This window comes from Ruditapes philippinarum, unplaced genomic scaffold, assembly GCF_026571515.1.
Source record: "Ruditapes philippinarum isolate M1 unplaced genomic scaffold, ASM2657151v2 ctg931_1_1_1_1, whole genome shotgun sequence".
Lineage (NCBI taxonomy): Eukaryota > Metazoa > Mollusca > Bivalvia > Venerida > Veneridae > Ruditapes > Ruditapes philippinarum.
The window spans coordinates 178911-195945 of record NW_026859402.1 but is presented as its reverse complement, the minus strand read 5'-3'; the positions used below and the strand labels follow the sequence as shown (position 1 = coordinate 195945).

At 33.5% G+C, this 17035-nt stretch overlaps 1 pseudogene; it reads left to right on the top strand.

Annotated features, from left to right (window-relative positions):
* The first annotated feature begins 81 nt into the window (after window positions 1-81).
* LOC132756360 (enolase-like) lies at window positions 82-16617 on the top strand (annotated as a pseudogene).
* Window positions 16618-17035: the final 418 nt, after the last annotated feature.

The following is a 17035-nucleotide window of genomic DNA, read 5'->3' as shown; positions in this document are numbered from 1 at the left end:
CTACACATATGCCTATCATGATACAAATAAAACCTAATAAACGTTGTTTTGAAAATAAAATCATATTTCAATGTCCATCTGAGACACATAATATAGTAGACCTACGTATACCAAATAGCGGTACAAGCCGACAACGATTTGTGTCAGTATTCGCATGAATATTAGTTTCTTCCAAGCGCTTGTTCGACACAGACCAAGGACATTTCACGGAAGACGCCGGTAAGTTTCAAGTTTGGTTAAATTACTATCAAGTATTGAGTATTGATATTCTTTCTTACTTAGAAATTAAGCAATATTAAATACAATGAGTTCGTAGTTATGACGTTTAAAATGAAAATGCTCTTTAAATCGCTTAAATTTGCATATTTTCGGGAGTGACCTTGACTTATTGAGATTTTTTTTGTCGATTGTGCTTCCTGTAACCTTGACATTGAATGATATTTCCTTGTACAACGGCCTTGTCAGGTCATTTCAAGAAATCCTGTCATTTTCTTTCTGCAAGGTTCCTAGTGATAACAAGAAAAATGCCTATCAAATCAGTGAAAGCTCGTCAGATCTTCGACAGTAGAGGTAACCCAACAGTTGAAGTTGATGTTACTACAGAAAAAGGTAATTTATTTTAATTTATCTTTTTAATTGATTTGAGCAAGAAGATCTAGTAGTGTAATGGATATTTTTGCAATTTAATTCAGTTGAGCATGTATGAATCGTGAAGTGCCTTTACCCTGACAACATGAGGGTTGAAGTGTCTTGTTTCCTGAAACATTGACATTGTTCTGCAACACTCCAGCCCTTAAAAATCAGAGAATATAATCAGTTTAGTAAAATGGCAGCAAAAGGACAAAAATATATCTCTCTTATGTTATATGAACAAATGAATATTCTATCTATATATCTTCCATTAATGTCAATTTATATATCTTCGGTTCCTTTAATGTCAACCCCCTTGCGTGACATTGACATGTCTGCGTATCAAAATCACAAAAAAGTTAAAAGAGTTGTTTTAAATGAGAATAAAAGGATATTTTTGTCCTTTTGCTGCAATTTTACTAAACTGTTAATATTCTCTGATTTTTAAGGACTGGCATGTTGCAGAACAATGGATACCATTTTTTTTGCATATAACTGCGGAAAATGTTTTATATTAAGCCTGTAAGACTTACTGTTAAGCAAAGTTGTTTACAAATTGTTCCTGGGTATGTAAGGGGAGCTACTCCTGGCGTCCCAACAAGTTTAACATGCGACTCTTAAAATTCTGCTGTCAATATTTTAGATCCGTATATTAAGAAAAAGCGACGTATTTTAAACTTGTGTTGCAAGAGTTGCTCCCCTTTTCTACTCACTGGAAAGAAAACTGTCAAACAAAAGTAAATCTTACAGAGGTAAGTGATGTATTGAAATATGCATTGGATTCGTTTTTTCTTCATTTGTGAAGAAATAAAATTCCCCCTCCTTTTGCATTTTTCCCCCTCCAAACGGCACCGACCCCCTCCCCCAAAAAGTGGAAAAAAACGCTGCTGTACGTCTGTCCGTACGTCCCGAAATCTTGTGAACGCAACTCCTCTTAAACCGGATGGCAGATTTTGCTTAAACTTCCAGGGATGAACAACCTTAATGTGTAGATGGTAGTTAAGGAAGGAATTTTTGCTGCGACCAAATTTAACAGAATTATGGCACTTTGTTGATTTTTACACTATATACTATGTAGAAATTTTGTGAACGCAACTCCTCTTAAACCGGTTGGCAGATTTTGCTTAAACTTCCAGGGATGAACAACCTTAATGTGTAGATAGTAGTAAAGGAAGGAATTTTTGCTGCGACCAAATTTAACAGAATTGTGGCCCTTTGTTGATTTTTAGTTTTCAACTTGCGGCACATGTAGTCCAAAAAATATTTGACCTAGAGTCATAAGATTGACAGAACAGTGGCGTGTGGCGGCATCCGTGTCCTATGGACACATTTCTAGTTATCCCCCGCCGATGAAATCGGGAGGGGGATATAGTTTTGGCGTTGTCCGTCCGTACTTCCGTCCGTCCGTCCGACTGTCCGAATTTCGTTTCCGGAGTAGTTCTCTGCAACTAATGGCTGGAATTCAACGAAACTTTATGGGAATGTTGATAAGCATGTGAAGTTGTGCACCTGGGTATTTTCGTCTGGATATTTTTAGTATTTTTAGAGTTATTGCCCTTGACTTAGTAAAATTTTTATTTTCGTTTCCGGAGTAGTTCTCTGCAACTAATGGCTGGAATTCAACGAAACTTTATGGGAATGTTGATCAGCATGTGAAGTTGTGCACCTGGGTATTTTCGTCTGGATATTATAAGTATTTTTAGAGTTATTGCCCTTGACTTAGTAAAATTTTGCAATTTTCAACTTGTGTCGCATGTAACTCAAAAAGTATTTGACCTAGAGTCATGAAACTTTACAGGAATGTTGATCAGCATGTGTAGTTGTGCACCTGGGTATTTTCGTCTGGATATTATAAGTATTTTTAGAGTTATTGCCCTTGACTTAGTAAAATTTTGCAATTTTCAACTTGTGTCGCACGTAACTCAAAAAGGATTTGACCTAGAGTCATGAAACTTTACAGGAATGTTGATCAGCATGTGTAGTTGTGCACCTGGGTATTTTCGTCTGGATTTATTTAGTATTTTTAGAGTTATTGCCCTTGACTTAGAAAATGTTTGCAATTTTCAACATGTGTCGCATGTGACTCAAAAAGGATTTGACATAGAGTCATTAAACCTTATTGGAAAGTTGCTCAGCATATTTAGTGTGTTCCTGGGGTTTCGCTTGTGGATTTATCCAGTATTTGTAGAGTTATTTCCCTTGACTTAGTAAAAACTGTTTCATTATGTTGTTATTTGATCCTTGAGTGTTAGAATCGACCAACTTTACAGGAATAATGATCAACATCACTAAATTACAGGAATAATGATTCACCTCACTGTGAAGCTATGAACCTGGGACTTTGCATGTGGATTTTTTTCAGTTTTGTTAGAGTTATTGCCCTTGAATTACAGTAGTATAAATTTGCAATTTTCAACTTGGGGTTTGCTTGGGGATTTATTCAGTATTTGTAAAGTTCTTGCCCTTTACTTAGTAAAAAGATTTTTAGTTTTCAAAAATGCAAAATTAAAAAATCTTGTCTGAAAGTACAAGGCCTAGAGCTTTGATATTTGGTATATGATATAACCTATAGGTCCTCTACCAAAATTGTTCAAATTTTAGCCCTGGGGTCAAAATTGGCCCCACTCCAGGGGGTCATAGATTTTCCTTATATGTATATAGTGAAAACTTAAAATTTCTTCTTGTTTGAAAGTACAAGGCTTCAAGTTCAAAGAATATTACAGTTTATGCCATGATTAATATATAAATAAAGCCTTATGTCTTCATTTGTTGTGTTAATAATAACCAGTACTCGGCGGGGGATATAAATTCAACGAATTTGCTTGTTTTTACTTATTCTGACAAGATATCCACAATAAATTTATACCATTAATCAATATTAAATGTAAATTAAAATGACCCTACAGTTAATTTTCATAACTTTACAAACACATTGTTTATGTTGAAAATGTTCTTTGTGAATACATTTTGATATTCAACAAGGCCAAAAAGATTATTCAATGCTAAAATTCCCATATTGTAAAATGCTATGATATAAAATTCGCTATAGAAAACATACATTAAGTTTTCAAGTTGTATCAGTAAATTCAGTATGACTTATCATGGTCATTGTAACAAATGGTTTATTTGAAGATATACATACATGTACTTGGATTTATCAATTTTGTGCACCATAATCCTAATATCATAAGAGGGAATTTTATTTGGCTTATTTTATAGCCGATGTTCGGTCATATTCCCAATTGTAAATAGTATATTATTTTCCCAATCCACTGGAAAATTTTCCCAGTTGAAAGTTTCAAAATAAAAATATTGAATAGCAAATTCTATATCTTTGAAAATAAGGGTTTCTTCACTATTATGGTGCTTAATTGTTTGAAGATGCCATGCTAGACAGTGATTCTTTGCATTCATTTAATAACTATATGTACAAAATTTAAGTACTGTATTTTTTCCCAATTTTTAACAAAACATCATCGAAATTCCCAATTCCATGGGTATAGGTCATGTTCCCAAAATACTAGAAATAAAGCCCTGAAAAGGATTTAACGCAATACAGTGTTGGAGTAGTACCTCTAGACACTTGCAGAAATTATGATCACAAAGTAGAAAAATAACGCTCTTTTCCTCTATTTTTCTTTCATTATTGTATATAAGTCATTGTGAACAGATCATTTAGACATCTTAAAGCGCATTTAGGTGGGTGAAAAGGCGAGTTTTAAGCATTTAATCATTCAAGCGCCTTGTCTGGTATAATATATGGTATTTAGTATGATGCTCCAACACTTTTTTTAGTCTCACTCATATCAAAATAACTGCATATAAATACACAATCATGATTTAATTGCATGAAAGATTTCTTTAGAACACTGAGAAAGAAACCATATAACAGCTACATTTAGAGAGAGAAAAGAACAGGTCGGCATGTCAATACATTATATTACATAGAATCAAACAAAGAATACATGATCAAACAACTTTTTCAGGACTGTTCCGGGCTGCTGTGCCAAGTGGAGCATCCACTGGTATTTATGAAGCCTTGGAAATGAGAGATAAAGGCAAGCCCTATCATGGAAAGGGTAAGGAGTTCAATTTAGTCATCTTGGCAATAAATGTCTACTCATTGACATAGTAGTTAGTTAACATTTTAAAGATACACATTATTTTAATGAAATGAATGAATAATATAAATAAGTAATAGCATTCTGATGTGATATTGTAACAAGGTGTTTCTAGAAGATAAAAAAGCCTTATTTTTTTGTGTTAACAGGGCTTTTTCACCTTAAATTTTAGCTGCCCAAAATATCAGACTCAGTGTTTCAATTTCTGAGAAAAAAGGATCATTTTTGACTTGTTTCTTAAAAGAAGTGCCAGGTTAAATTTTTATCATATGAGTATACACACAAATAAAATCTAATAATCATATGCCAGATAAATAATTGTTCCCAATTCAATATTAAGAATTAAGGTGGTAGTTTATGACAACATGCCGTCTATTGCAGGTGTAATGAATGCCGTCAACAATGTTAACAACACTATTGCTGGATTAGTTATGGTAAGTATGACACTCTTTAACAACTCTCTGAAGGAACTAACACATACACAAAATAAATTAAAGACATAATAAAGAGTTGCAACAGTTTAAAATAACAGCAGGATATAAGTGCCAAAGCATTAATAAATTAGTTTTTAATGCCCCGGAAGGGAGGCATAATATAATCGCATCGTCTGTCTGTCCGTCTGTGCATCCCCACTTCATTTGTGTTCGGAATGTAACTTTGTCATACATTTAGGGATATTGAAATAACTTGGGACAAATGTCTTCCACATGAAGACGAAGTGTCCATCCAAGGACCAAGTCCCTACCTCAAAGGTCAAGGTCACACTATCATTTTGAAGTTTCACATTATCGCAATTAGAGTAAATAGGTACACACATTCATGTCCGGGCTGTGACTTTGTCATGCATCAAAGGATATTTAAAATCTAGGCATAAATGTTAACCACATCAAGATAACATGTCACGACAAAGACCCATCTCCCTACCTTCAAGGTCACACTTATAGTTTGAAGGTACTCATTCTCTGGAGAAGAGTTTAAAGATACACATTCATGTCCGGACTGTAACTTTGTCATGCATGGAAGGATTTTGAAATAACTTGGCACAAATGTCTACCACATCAAGACAATGTGTCTCGGCTAAGGCACATGTCCGTGTGTCACCACTTACACAACAATCATGTGCAGACTGTAACTTTGTCATGCGTTGAGGGATTTTGAAATAATTTGGCACAAATGTCTATCTCATAACAACATTTTGTCGCGTCTAGGAACCACATCCCTTCTTCAGGTCCAGGTCACGTTTATATTTTGAAGGTTCATGCTATCACAATTAGAGATTACAGGTACAATAATACAAAGAACAATATTCAGCAATAAGTTGCTTTCATTCTCTTTTCTTATCATAATACCCAGTCTTCGAAATAAACTCCAGTCCGAGGCCCGAGGCCACTAAATTTAGCATCGGTCTGGTGATTATTGCAAGGCTGGTGGTCCGACGGGCCAGCAGATTTTTGGCCATGAAAAAATATTATAAGAAAAATTCATCAAAAGAATGAAGTAGGGTTCTCTAAAAGATTGATCTTTTTGCCTTTTTTGCAAATGAAATCCATCAATTCTGTCCTAAATGTTCATAACACAGTGAAAGATGTCTGAATTGTATTGAGTAATGGCGAGTAATGGAGGCCGCCATTTTCTTTCTTGGATATTTTCTGTACCGCACCGTACACTTAAGAAATTAAACCATTGTTTATTATTTAGCTATGATTTTGTGATTATTGAGTTAAGTAAATATTTTGTGTTAAAGTGATTTGTTTGAAGCAAAGTGCTTTGTTCATGTTCAATTCTAGTCAATTTTGTCTAAACATTTGGTCCTTTAAATTTTTCAAAGCTGTCAACATATGGCCCAGAATACAAGAAGTATTATGCTTCTTTCAAATTTATCAAGGGAAGCATGATAAAGTGTTTTCGTTTACCCATCAATTTATTACCTATCTATGTATTTGGTCCGGCTAAAAATGAACAGGTCCAGTAAGATTTGAAATTTTACTGGCCCGAATGGCCTGTGCTTTTAAAAGTTTTTCGTGAAGACTGAATACCTGCAAGCTTAAGAAACCTTTTCAAGGGCATTCATCACTTGGGTGACAGCTCTTGTTTTTAAAGAAAATTGAAAAGGAAAGTTCAAGTTTTGTACCTGGCATAAAAAAACTAAAGCTTTAAAGTTGCTATGTAACCATGGAAGGTGGTGACTTCAGTTTTTTTCAAGCAACCAGTAATTATTAGTTTGCCTTACATTGAATAGTCAAACTTATTTCCTTATTTTCAAAGCAACAAGTGGTTTACAAAATGCTAGGTAATGCATTTTTTTATAATTTTGTGAAAGGATCTTTACATGGAATACTCTAAACTAAAAAATGCAAGAAATATGTGAAGTCTTGTTTCAAATGCCTTACTTTGTCATTTTTTGATTTAGGGAATGAATGAAGTTGAGCAAGAAGCTATTGATAAGAAGATGATCAGTACTGACGGAACTGAAAACAAAGGTGAGTTTATATTAAAGGGACTCTACTGAGTTGATATTAAAGGAACTCTACTGAGTTGATATTAAAGGGACTCTACTGAGTTGATATTAAAGGGACTCCACTGATTTGATATTAAAGGAACACTGCTGAGTTTATATTAAAGGGACTCCACTGAGTTGATATTAAAGGGACTCCACTGAGTTGATATTAAAGGGACTCCACTGAGTTGATATTAAAGGAACACTACTGAGTTGATATTAAAGGGACTCCACCAAGTTGATATTAAAGTGACTCTCCTGAGTTGATATTAAAGGGACTCCACTGAGTTGATATTAAAGGGACTCCACTGAGTTGATATTAAAGGAAGCACTACTGAGTTGATATTAAAGGAACACTACTGAGTTGATATTAAAGGACTCCACCAAGTTGATATTAAAGTGACTCTCCTGAGTTGATACTATTGTAAAGGGACTCCTACTGAGTTGATATTAAAGGGGACTCCACCAAGTTGACTCCACTGAGTTGATATTAAAGAAACACTACCGAGTTGATATTAAGTGACTCTCCTGCGTTTATATTAAAGGGACATTGCTGAGTTGATATTAAAGGGACTCCACCAAGTTGATATATAAGGGACTCCACTGAGTTGATATTAAAGAAACACTACTGAGTTGATATTAAAGTGACTCTCCTGAGTTTATATTCAAGGGACATTGCTGAGTTGATATTAAAGGGACTCCACCAAGTTTATATTAAAGGGACTCCACTGAGTTGATATAAAAGGGACTCTACCAAGTTGATATTAAAGGGACTCCACGGAGTTGATATTAAAGGGGCTCCACTGACTTGATATTAAAGGGACGCTTTACTGACTTGATATTAAAGGGAGACTCTACTGAGCTTATTTTTGTTAAGATGGGGTGGCCATTTGATGGTAGGCCTTGACTAATTATAACTTTTTTTTTTTTGGCAAAAATTTCTGGTCATTTGTTTCATACATTGTTCCTTAATAATCATTTAAATTGTGCAAAATGATCACAAATTTGAAAGCAATTCATGTTAAGCTGAATCAGGCTGAGAGTTTTGCTTAAATTTAATTTTGAGAATATTTCTGTATTATCTACTGCATATTATTCAAATTTGAGTGCCCCCTGTCAATCTTTGTAAGAATTTCAAGTTTTATATATTTAAGTTCTTTGGGCCTCAGGGGAATCTCTTTAAACCTTCATCTGTTGAAACTGAAAGAGGTTAGCATTAACTGTAAGAGGTTAGCATTAAGCGCTTGTTGGTAGCTCAAATTTGGTATTTTCGAAATAAAAAAATGGACAATTTTGGTCATTGATAGTGATTTTAAGTGATGTTTCATTATTTCACAGTTATTAAGGGGGCAGATGTCAGGTTTAACGGACCATCCGCTTGTTTATCTGATAATATCATCAAAAGATTGCTCTTTAATTGAGCCAGCTAACCCGTTTGGGCTACCAATTTCCTATTTATTACACAATATTTGTGAAATTTATAACGTAGTAAAGAACGCATTAAACAAAATTGGGTCCGTCATTTTGACAGATAAGTGAGTTAAAATAGCTCGTTATCAAATTCAATTTCATACTAAACCCATAGTCTGATTAAAAGATTATATTTTAATGAACATCAAAAGTGAGTGAGTTGACATTTTAAGATGGATGGTAGGGTTTAACTAATATTAAGCAAGAAGAATTTAAATTCCCCCCCCTTAAAATAACCGATATAATTAAATCAATAAATTCCGATTCCACTTGACATGTTTTATTGATTGTTATCAAAGCTCCGAATATGATTGAAATAAAATTCACAACCTTTTTTTTCGACAAAATTGTCTATTTGCAATGAAGACGGGGTATTAAAAGAGAAACTGGAAATTTGTTGTGTATTTTATACCTTATGGGGGCCATACACTGTCTCTATTTTCATTTTTAAACTAAAATAAAAAGCCTAATAAAAAGTATTTTTATAGAGTTCCTTTTAATTTCCCAAATGACACTTTGTGAATGATTTTATCAATCTTGCCTAACAAGTCCCTAAAAGTTTTAACAAATCCTTTAACAATTTGCTAATCATATATTTCATTTTTAACACCATTTGTCCTGAAAGCTATAGTTATGAATTTATAATTTCTAGTTTATATTAATATGTTTGGTAACATCATGCCAGTAGAATAACATATTGTAACATTTAATGCATTGATCCAACGTTGTATTTGCAGCATTACAAAATTTAAAAAAAATCTAAATCTTTAATTAAAGATTGTAAAAATTAATTTATTTATACTAGATTGCAATTTGTGGCAGTACAGAGCACATGAACCAATCAGTTTATGCTAAACTGCCCTTTATGAAAGTACACTGTGCTTAATGATAAATTTATTTTAAATCAAATTATTTCACATTTTTTTTTTAATGATAAATAAATTTTTCTATTTTACAGCTAAATTTGGAGCCAATGCTATTCTTGGAGTGTCCTTGGCAGTCTGTAAGGCCGGTGCCGCTGCCAAAGGTGTTCCTTTGTACCGACACATCGCCGACTTGGCTGGTAACAAAGAGGTTATCCTACCTGTTCCATCATTCAACGTGATCAATGGCGGCAGTCACGCCGGTAACAAACTGGCCATGCAGGAATTCATGATCCTTCCAACAGGTAAGAACTATTATCGATATGTGTTTATCTTCAAAATTGGTTCAATAGTAAATCCATTGGTCTGAAATTTACAAGCTGTTTTATTGAGTAAAAAAGCCAATGTCTTGAGATTGCATTCTGTATGATATGATTATTGTAAGTGTGCAAGTGCAAACTTTTTTGGTTAAAGATTAAGACCATGGTTTTCTATTTCCACGAGGCTAGCTTATAAGATAGGTGTGTTTTTTCAATGATTAAAAAAAACCCAGAAACTGCACCTCACTACTATGGGTTCGAATCCCAAAAGGGTCTTTGGATTCTTTTATGTGAGGAAGCTATCCAGCTAGGTTACAAAACGTGGGTGGTTCTACAAAGTTTGTGCCTGAATAATGAACAGAAGGGCATCAGAGGTCTTCCTCCACCAGTAATGCTGGAAAGTCTCCATATAACATATAATGTGTTGGTGTGACGTAAAACCCATTAAAAAAAGATCCAGAAATAGTTATTGTTGTTTTTTGTTTGTTTTGTTTTGGATATTTTGCCGCTATGTCACATTTATTCAGCATGTACAGTATGCTAAATTTCATCCTGATTTTTACAGGGGCTTCATCCTTCACTGAGGCCATGAAAATGGGAACAGAGGTGTATCATCATCTGAAAAGCGTTATCAAGAAAAAGTATGGCCAAGATGGTAAGAATTATTTGCTTACAATTAGATTTTTAAATTTTTTAGTGTTCAAAGTGCAGTGTGACCATGGTCTATATTGTTGGTTGACCAACCAACTTTTAAAATTTGTTTTCTCAAAAATAAGTGTTAATGGACATAATTATGTTGAAGCTCTCCTGTTTGATCTAAAGTCTATAGTATTTACTTTAATGAGGTCAAATGCCCCCCAGTTACCTGATAATATGCTCCCATGGCAGGGCAGTTGTTCCTGGGAAGGAAATTTTGTTGTGCATATGAACTAATGGGACAATGACAGTTGTGTATGCACACTAGTACAGTCATGCCATCTCAACAATATTAAGTACAGAAGTCTATGATTCACTATTTTCTTCAGTAAAAAACTCTATGCTTTAGTAACTTGTCTTAATGGAAACGTACATTACTTTAAAATGAGCTGAATTAGGATGAAACTGTATTCTATATTATTCTTAAAAAGGCAACATAATGCCTTAAAATGATTATAGTTTTCATTAATTTGAATTTGATAACATTAAAATAATGGTTTTACAAGCATCACCCCTATGAAAAGTAGTGCTGACTGTAAAATTATTTGCCATAAAAGAAAAATTTAAACAAAGTAGTATTGTTTGTAGTTGTTAAACATCCATACAAAATACTAAATCCCTATAAAAGTATTAATTGCCAAAAAAAGTAACAGAACACCAAAAAACTGAAAAGTTATTATGACATAAAAATTAAATATTTCTTGGGGCAATAATACAGGGCAACAAAGATATGCAAAAAATACTATGACTTTGCCAAGGGTCAAGGGGGGATATTTCAATCTATAGGTTGAAAGTAAATGATTTTGAAAGCATTTTTACTGATGATATAGATCGCCAATCTGTTAATAATGAAAACCCTGATAATGGGCCTTAAAGAAACTGTCAAACGCATGCACACTCTTTAGAAGTTTTTGGTTTCATTACAGCGTGCAATGTGGGGAGATGAAGGCGGATTTGCTCCAAACATAAGGACAACAACGAGGGCCTGAAACTCCTCCTCTGAGGCTTATTGAAATTGCTGGGTACACTGGCAAGATCAAAATTGGCATGGATGTAGCAGCATCCGAATTCTGCAAAGATAAATTGTACGATCTAGACTTCAAGAACAAAGATTCCGACAAAACAAAATTTGTAAGGATTATTACTTTTTTTTATCCCCCCCCAGGTTGACTGATCGGGAAGGGTGTATTTAATGTCAGTGTCACCAAGATCAAGGCATCCCAAAAGCTAGTTCTTGCTGTCAAAGCTTAATAACTTATAAACTTCTTTTTTAATCATTTTTTCATTGATCTGGTGGACATAAAATTTTTTTTGATCAGACGCCTATTATAAAACCTAAACAGAATAAGATACTTTGTTCAAATTTTATTCTTTTCCTAATAAAAGTTGTTGTGCATTATTTTGATAAAAAAATTTAAAGTCAATTCAATACCATTTTAGACCATTTAAATGTTTTAAATTTAAATTGCGTATTAATATTATTAAATATTAGTACTGCAAAACATTAATTTACGGACTGATGTTGGCTGTCACAGTATAAATAATGGGAACACTTAAAACCTAAAGCTACCTTAAGGCATGGCATACATTTCAACATAGCACTTTTTAAAAGTTTATTTTTCACATTGTTTCTGAAAATTGGTCAATATATGGGTTTGAAAAATGCATGGGTAAAAGTTTTCCGGATTATTCCAGAATTTTGGATATTTTTTTGTTTCAGACTTAAGATCTGTATGAAAAAAACAGCCATCTTTCTGTATGAAATTTATAAAGTAATATGTGAACCTCTAAAGCCTTGTTACAACACAGGACATGAATTACTGAATTACTTATTTCAGCTGTCATCAGATAAGCTTGGGGACTTGTATAAAGATTTCATCAAGAATTACCCAATAGTTTCCATTGAAGATCCCTTTGACCAGGATGACTGGGAGGCATATACAAAACTCACTGGCGAAACAGACATACAGATTGTGGGGTAAGGATGAACAAGTAGCTTTAACCTTCATCCTGCTGGTAGTCTTTGCAACCAGCCAGCGGTTATATTTAATGATTATAGTTTGAACCAGCTCTATACCATAGCTGAATGTTCATATAAGCCGCGCCATGACAAAACCAACATAATGCGTTTGCTACAAGCATGGATCCAGACAAGCCTGCGTATCCCCGCAGTCTGATCAGGATCCATGCTGTTCGCTTACAAACTTTATAACAAGTAGAGAAACTGACAGTGAACAGCATGGATCCTGATCAGACTGCATGGATGCCCAGGCTGGTCTGGATCCATGCTGGTCGCAAACGCACTATGTTGGTTTTGTCATGGCGCGACTCAAATATATTGTTATTGAAATGATTATAAATTTAATTAATACTGTTCAAAACTTAAAGCAGTGTAAAGTAATATCAAAAACTTCTGTTGGATAAAGGTTTATTTTAGTACTTTTCCTGAATCATGTTTTAAGTTAAAAAGTCAACTAAATTAGTGTCTTGTATCAGTGAGCTATATTGCTGGCTTTTATGAGATCAACAAAAGCAAAAATTTGTTTAGGCAATTTTGAAAAAAAATACATAAAATACAAGCCTGATATCATATCTATGAGTTGATCATGTGTTGAAGTTAATCCCTTGTTTTTACAGCATATTATAATTATTAAATGAATAATGACATTGTGTTAGAAAACATCATTTTTTTTTTACCTCAACACAAAATCAATGTATGTGCTTCGATATGAAATTTTCCTGGTGAGGAGAAAGATATTCAAGGCATGGCCCTGTCAACAAGGGAGTTATAGGTTTGTGTCTTACAGAGGTCATAAACATGGTTTAAGACATATAAGTGGATATTTTTATGTGTCGTAAAAGTTAGAAAATTTAAAATTCCAGACATTTCGCATGAGGAAATGTTAGCGAATCATGCAATTGTAAAACTTAATGACAGGTTGATTGATATTTAAGCTAGTGATTTTTCGTCAAGTTGGGAAATTCGCCACTGTTTCCGTGTCACTCACTTAACAACTTTTACAGTATATATATACATGTACGGTGTATTTTATTTTCAGAGATGATTTGTTGGTAACAAACCCAAAACGTGTACAAACTGGTATAGATAAGAAGGCTTGCAACTGTCTACTGTTGAAGGTCAACCAGATTGGTAGTGTTACAGAATCCATTCAGGCGTAAGTTACTTTCATGCTAATGTATGAGTAAGAATTATTCTGATTGTTTGTTGAAGTTAACGGCGACACTGACACATTAAAGGTCAGATTGAAGAATCTTTAAGTTAACAGTTGTGCATGTAGAAATGTAAGTAAGGAATGCACTTTAGGAACAGAGTATTGCTTTGTATCTATCTATATTGGTGAGAATTTATAATCTGAAAACAGAGTCTTGATGACTGCCTGTAAGATGTTTAGAAAATTTTAATATGTTAAGGAAATCAGTTTGGTAACAGATTTTGTCCAGTACTCTGTGGGGTACAAAAATTTTTTTATCTTTATATTTGACCAATGCACTTCTCTTGAAAATAGAATAACCAACATGTTGGTTTTATTAGTGCTATCAATCACCATCATGTTGGGATTAATAGTATTATCAATATGTTTACCAAGTTGTAACTGTAAAAGTTTGTCTATAAGATTTGATGATTAGATGGAGGTTGGGGGACCTACATTTGCCTAGTTCCGTAGAAGCTCTATTATTATGTTGTTCAGTCAACAAATTTGGTTGTCATGGATACTAATATGGGAAACCAATAGTATTATTGTAGAATTCTTACATAATAAGGAATTACACAGCAAGCTTATGCAAGGTTGTTTGTACTTAGCACTACTTTAGCATTTGCTTGTGCTTAAAATAATGCATAGACAGACAATGCACTGAGCCCAAGGTTGTAAAGAATTTTCCTGTGCTCATACTTCGATCTCAGGTATTTAATTGGTCAAAAACCAGCATAGAATTTATATTGACCAATAAAAATCCTGAGGTTTGAGACTGATCTCAGAAAATAGTTTTATAATCTCCAGGCCTGGTTTTCATTGGTCATCAGTTTAAATTCAACATAATGATAACAGCATTAGTGTAACTTTGAATTAAAAAGTAAAAAAGTCAAATGAAAGAGTGAATGTGAATATAGCAATTTTTTCAAACTAGTAAAATTTTACAATCTATGACATTGTTTTTACAATGCAGATGGAAAATGTCAAAGGACGCAGGCTGGGGTGTTATGGTTTCACACAGGAGTGGGGAAACTGAAGATACATTCATCGCTGATTTGGTAGTTGGACTTTGTACTGGACAGGTTTGTACCGTTTTTATGCATGTGTAGCCAGAACATTTTGACACCTTTGTGCAGTAAAGGACTAAGTCCTATTGAATTTTAACAGAAGTTAACTTATTACTGTACTAAGTTGACAATTCAAGCATTACAAATCTGAATAAGTTGGCAACAGCAACTATACCCTTCTTTCGACAGTATGCAATACCTATTTTTAGTAAATTTATCTTGTGACACTGATTTCAGTATAGGAGAATATACCAATATAGCGGCACGTATATATGCTCATTTGAGTCTTGAATCCTATGACAAACTAGTACTAAAAATAGACAATGTTTAGCTTTTGCACTTGCACTTGAGAGATTCTCATTTAACACAAGTTGTAGGATGTTGATTTCTTAATTAAAGTGAAATAAAAACGTTTTGAAAATCTCTATATCCCTGCTGGTATTTAGTATTGTCAAATTTGTCATATAATATAATTTGAACTGGTGTTTCTTTACGTTCATTGAACATGTTATTGACTGGTATTCAAACTTTAAAAAAAAAAAAGAATAGGGTTAGCTATTGTATTCACCAGTGCGTTGGCTTCACACTTTTGTTAAGTTTTTGCATGCAAGTTGGTATTTCCAAAACTACTGAAGGGCTTTACATACTTATTTGGGAACATGTTTGTAGGTCACTTTTCAAGATTCATTACTCTAACATGGATTTTGACAGAATTATCGCCTTTTTATTGACCTTGAAAAATTCTACATTATCCAGAGAATAGTGGAGCGGCCTGTCCTACTAGCAGCTCTTGTTGAAAGTGATGTTTGCAGTTAATTAAAATTTGTTAAGATATTTATTAGTTTATCAGATTGGTATTTTAAGATAATTATCTGATATTGATAGATTACTTGATCTTTGATCATTTATATTTTGTTTTCACAGATCAAGACCGGAGCACCATGCAGGTCCGAACGTCTGGCGAAATACAACCAGATCCTACGTATCGAGGAAGAACTTGGCGCTGGAGCGAAATTTGCCGGAGATAAATTCCGATTCCCATATTAAAATGAACTTTCCACACTAGACACCTATTTATAAATTCTAATTCTTTAGTATTAAGAAAGAAATGACTAAAAGACGAAAGACATTGATGAGCTAATACTTTAATGAGTATGTGGCAATTTTGTTACAAAGAGATGGAAAAGTGCTTGTTTTTTTTCCTATGCTGTTTTTTTTGTGCTTCTTTGGTGCAGTCTTAATTTATTATTTTTTACCTTTGTTTTAAGAATATTTGTCGTTATGTGGCATTTATAAACATGATAATATTATTAAGAATTTGTTAATTTCTTTCGATGTTAGAGACAGACCTTTTTTTCCCCCTATCTTTTAATACTTTTGGTTACTTTTCTCCAGAAGTGGTTGCAAATGTTTGTCCAAAGTATATGCTTTGTCACCTTATAAAGAGAAAACAAACACTTTAAAAAACAGAAATATCATAGAATCTCAAAAATAAAAGACAGATATTATTTATTCTCCTTACTGCATAATTTTTGTGAACAAACGTAGAAAATAATACGCAACATTAGTGAAATAGCCCTGCAAAAAAAGAAAGGATTTAGACCTTTAGAAGGCCGAGATTTTTTTTACTTTACTTTTAGTTTGAAATTGAGGTCAGCCATCCAATGGTATTTGATGATGGAAGATTTCATCCACTGTAATGTATGTAGGGTATTGTTACAATAAATATTCAAAATAAAACACTGATATCTGGTTATTATATTTGTACCCAAAGATATAGTATTAGTTTGGAAAATGTTCTATGAATGAGTGTGTAGAGAGGGGTTTTGTTAAAGCGGAATTAAGGTAACTTTCTGCTCTATATCTGCTCTTCTTTATTGTATTTTAAAGCAGAACTTTATCTCATCAAGTAGTTATCAACTTCTTCACTTAAAGTGCATTCATTGTGTGACCTGTAGGCTTTGTGAATATAAGGTGACCGGTATTCTAAAGGCAAGCCATGCCTCTTAAACAATTTTCTTTCTTTTCTTTAAAAAATGGGCAATTATGAGTTTTGTATTGTTGAAATAATAGTTTTAATGCATGTTAGATACTTATTACCTAAAGAAAGTAGTGCTGAATTGGAAATTATTTGTCATAAAAGTAGCAAAATGTAG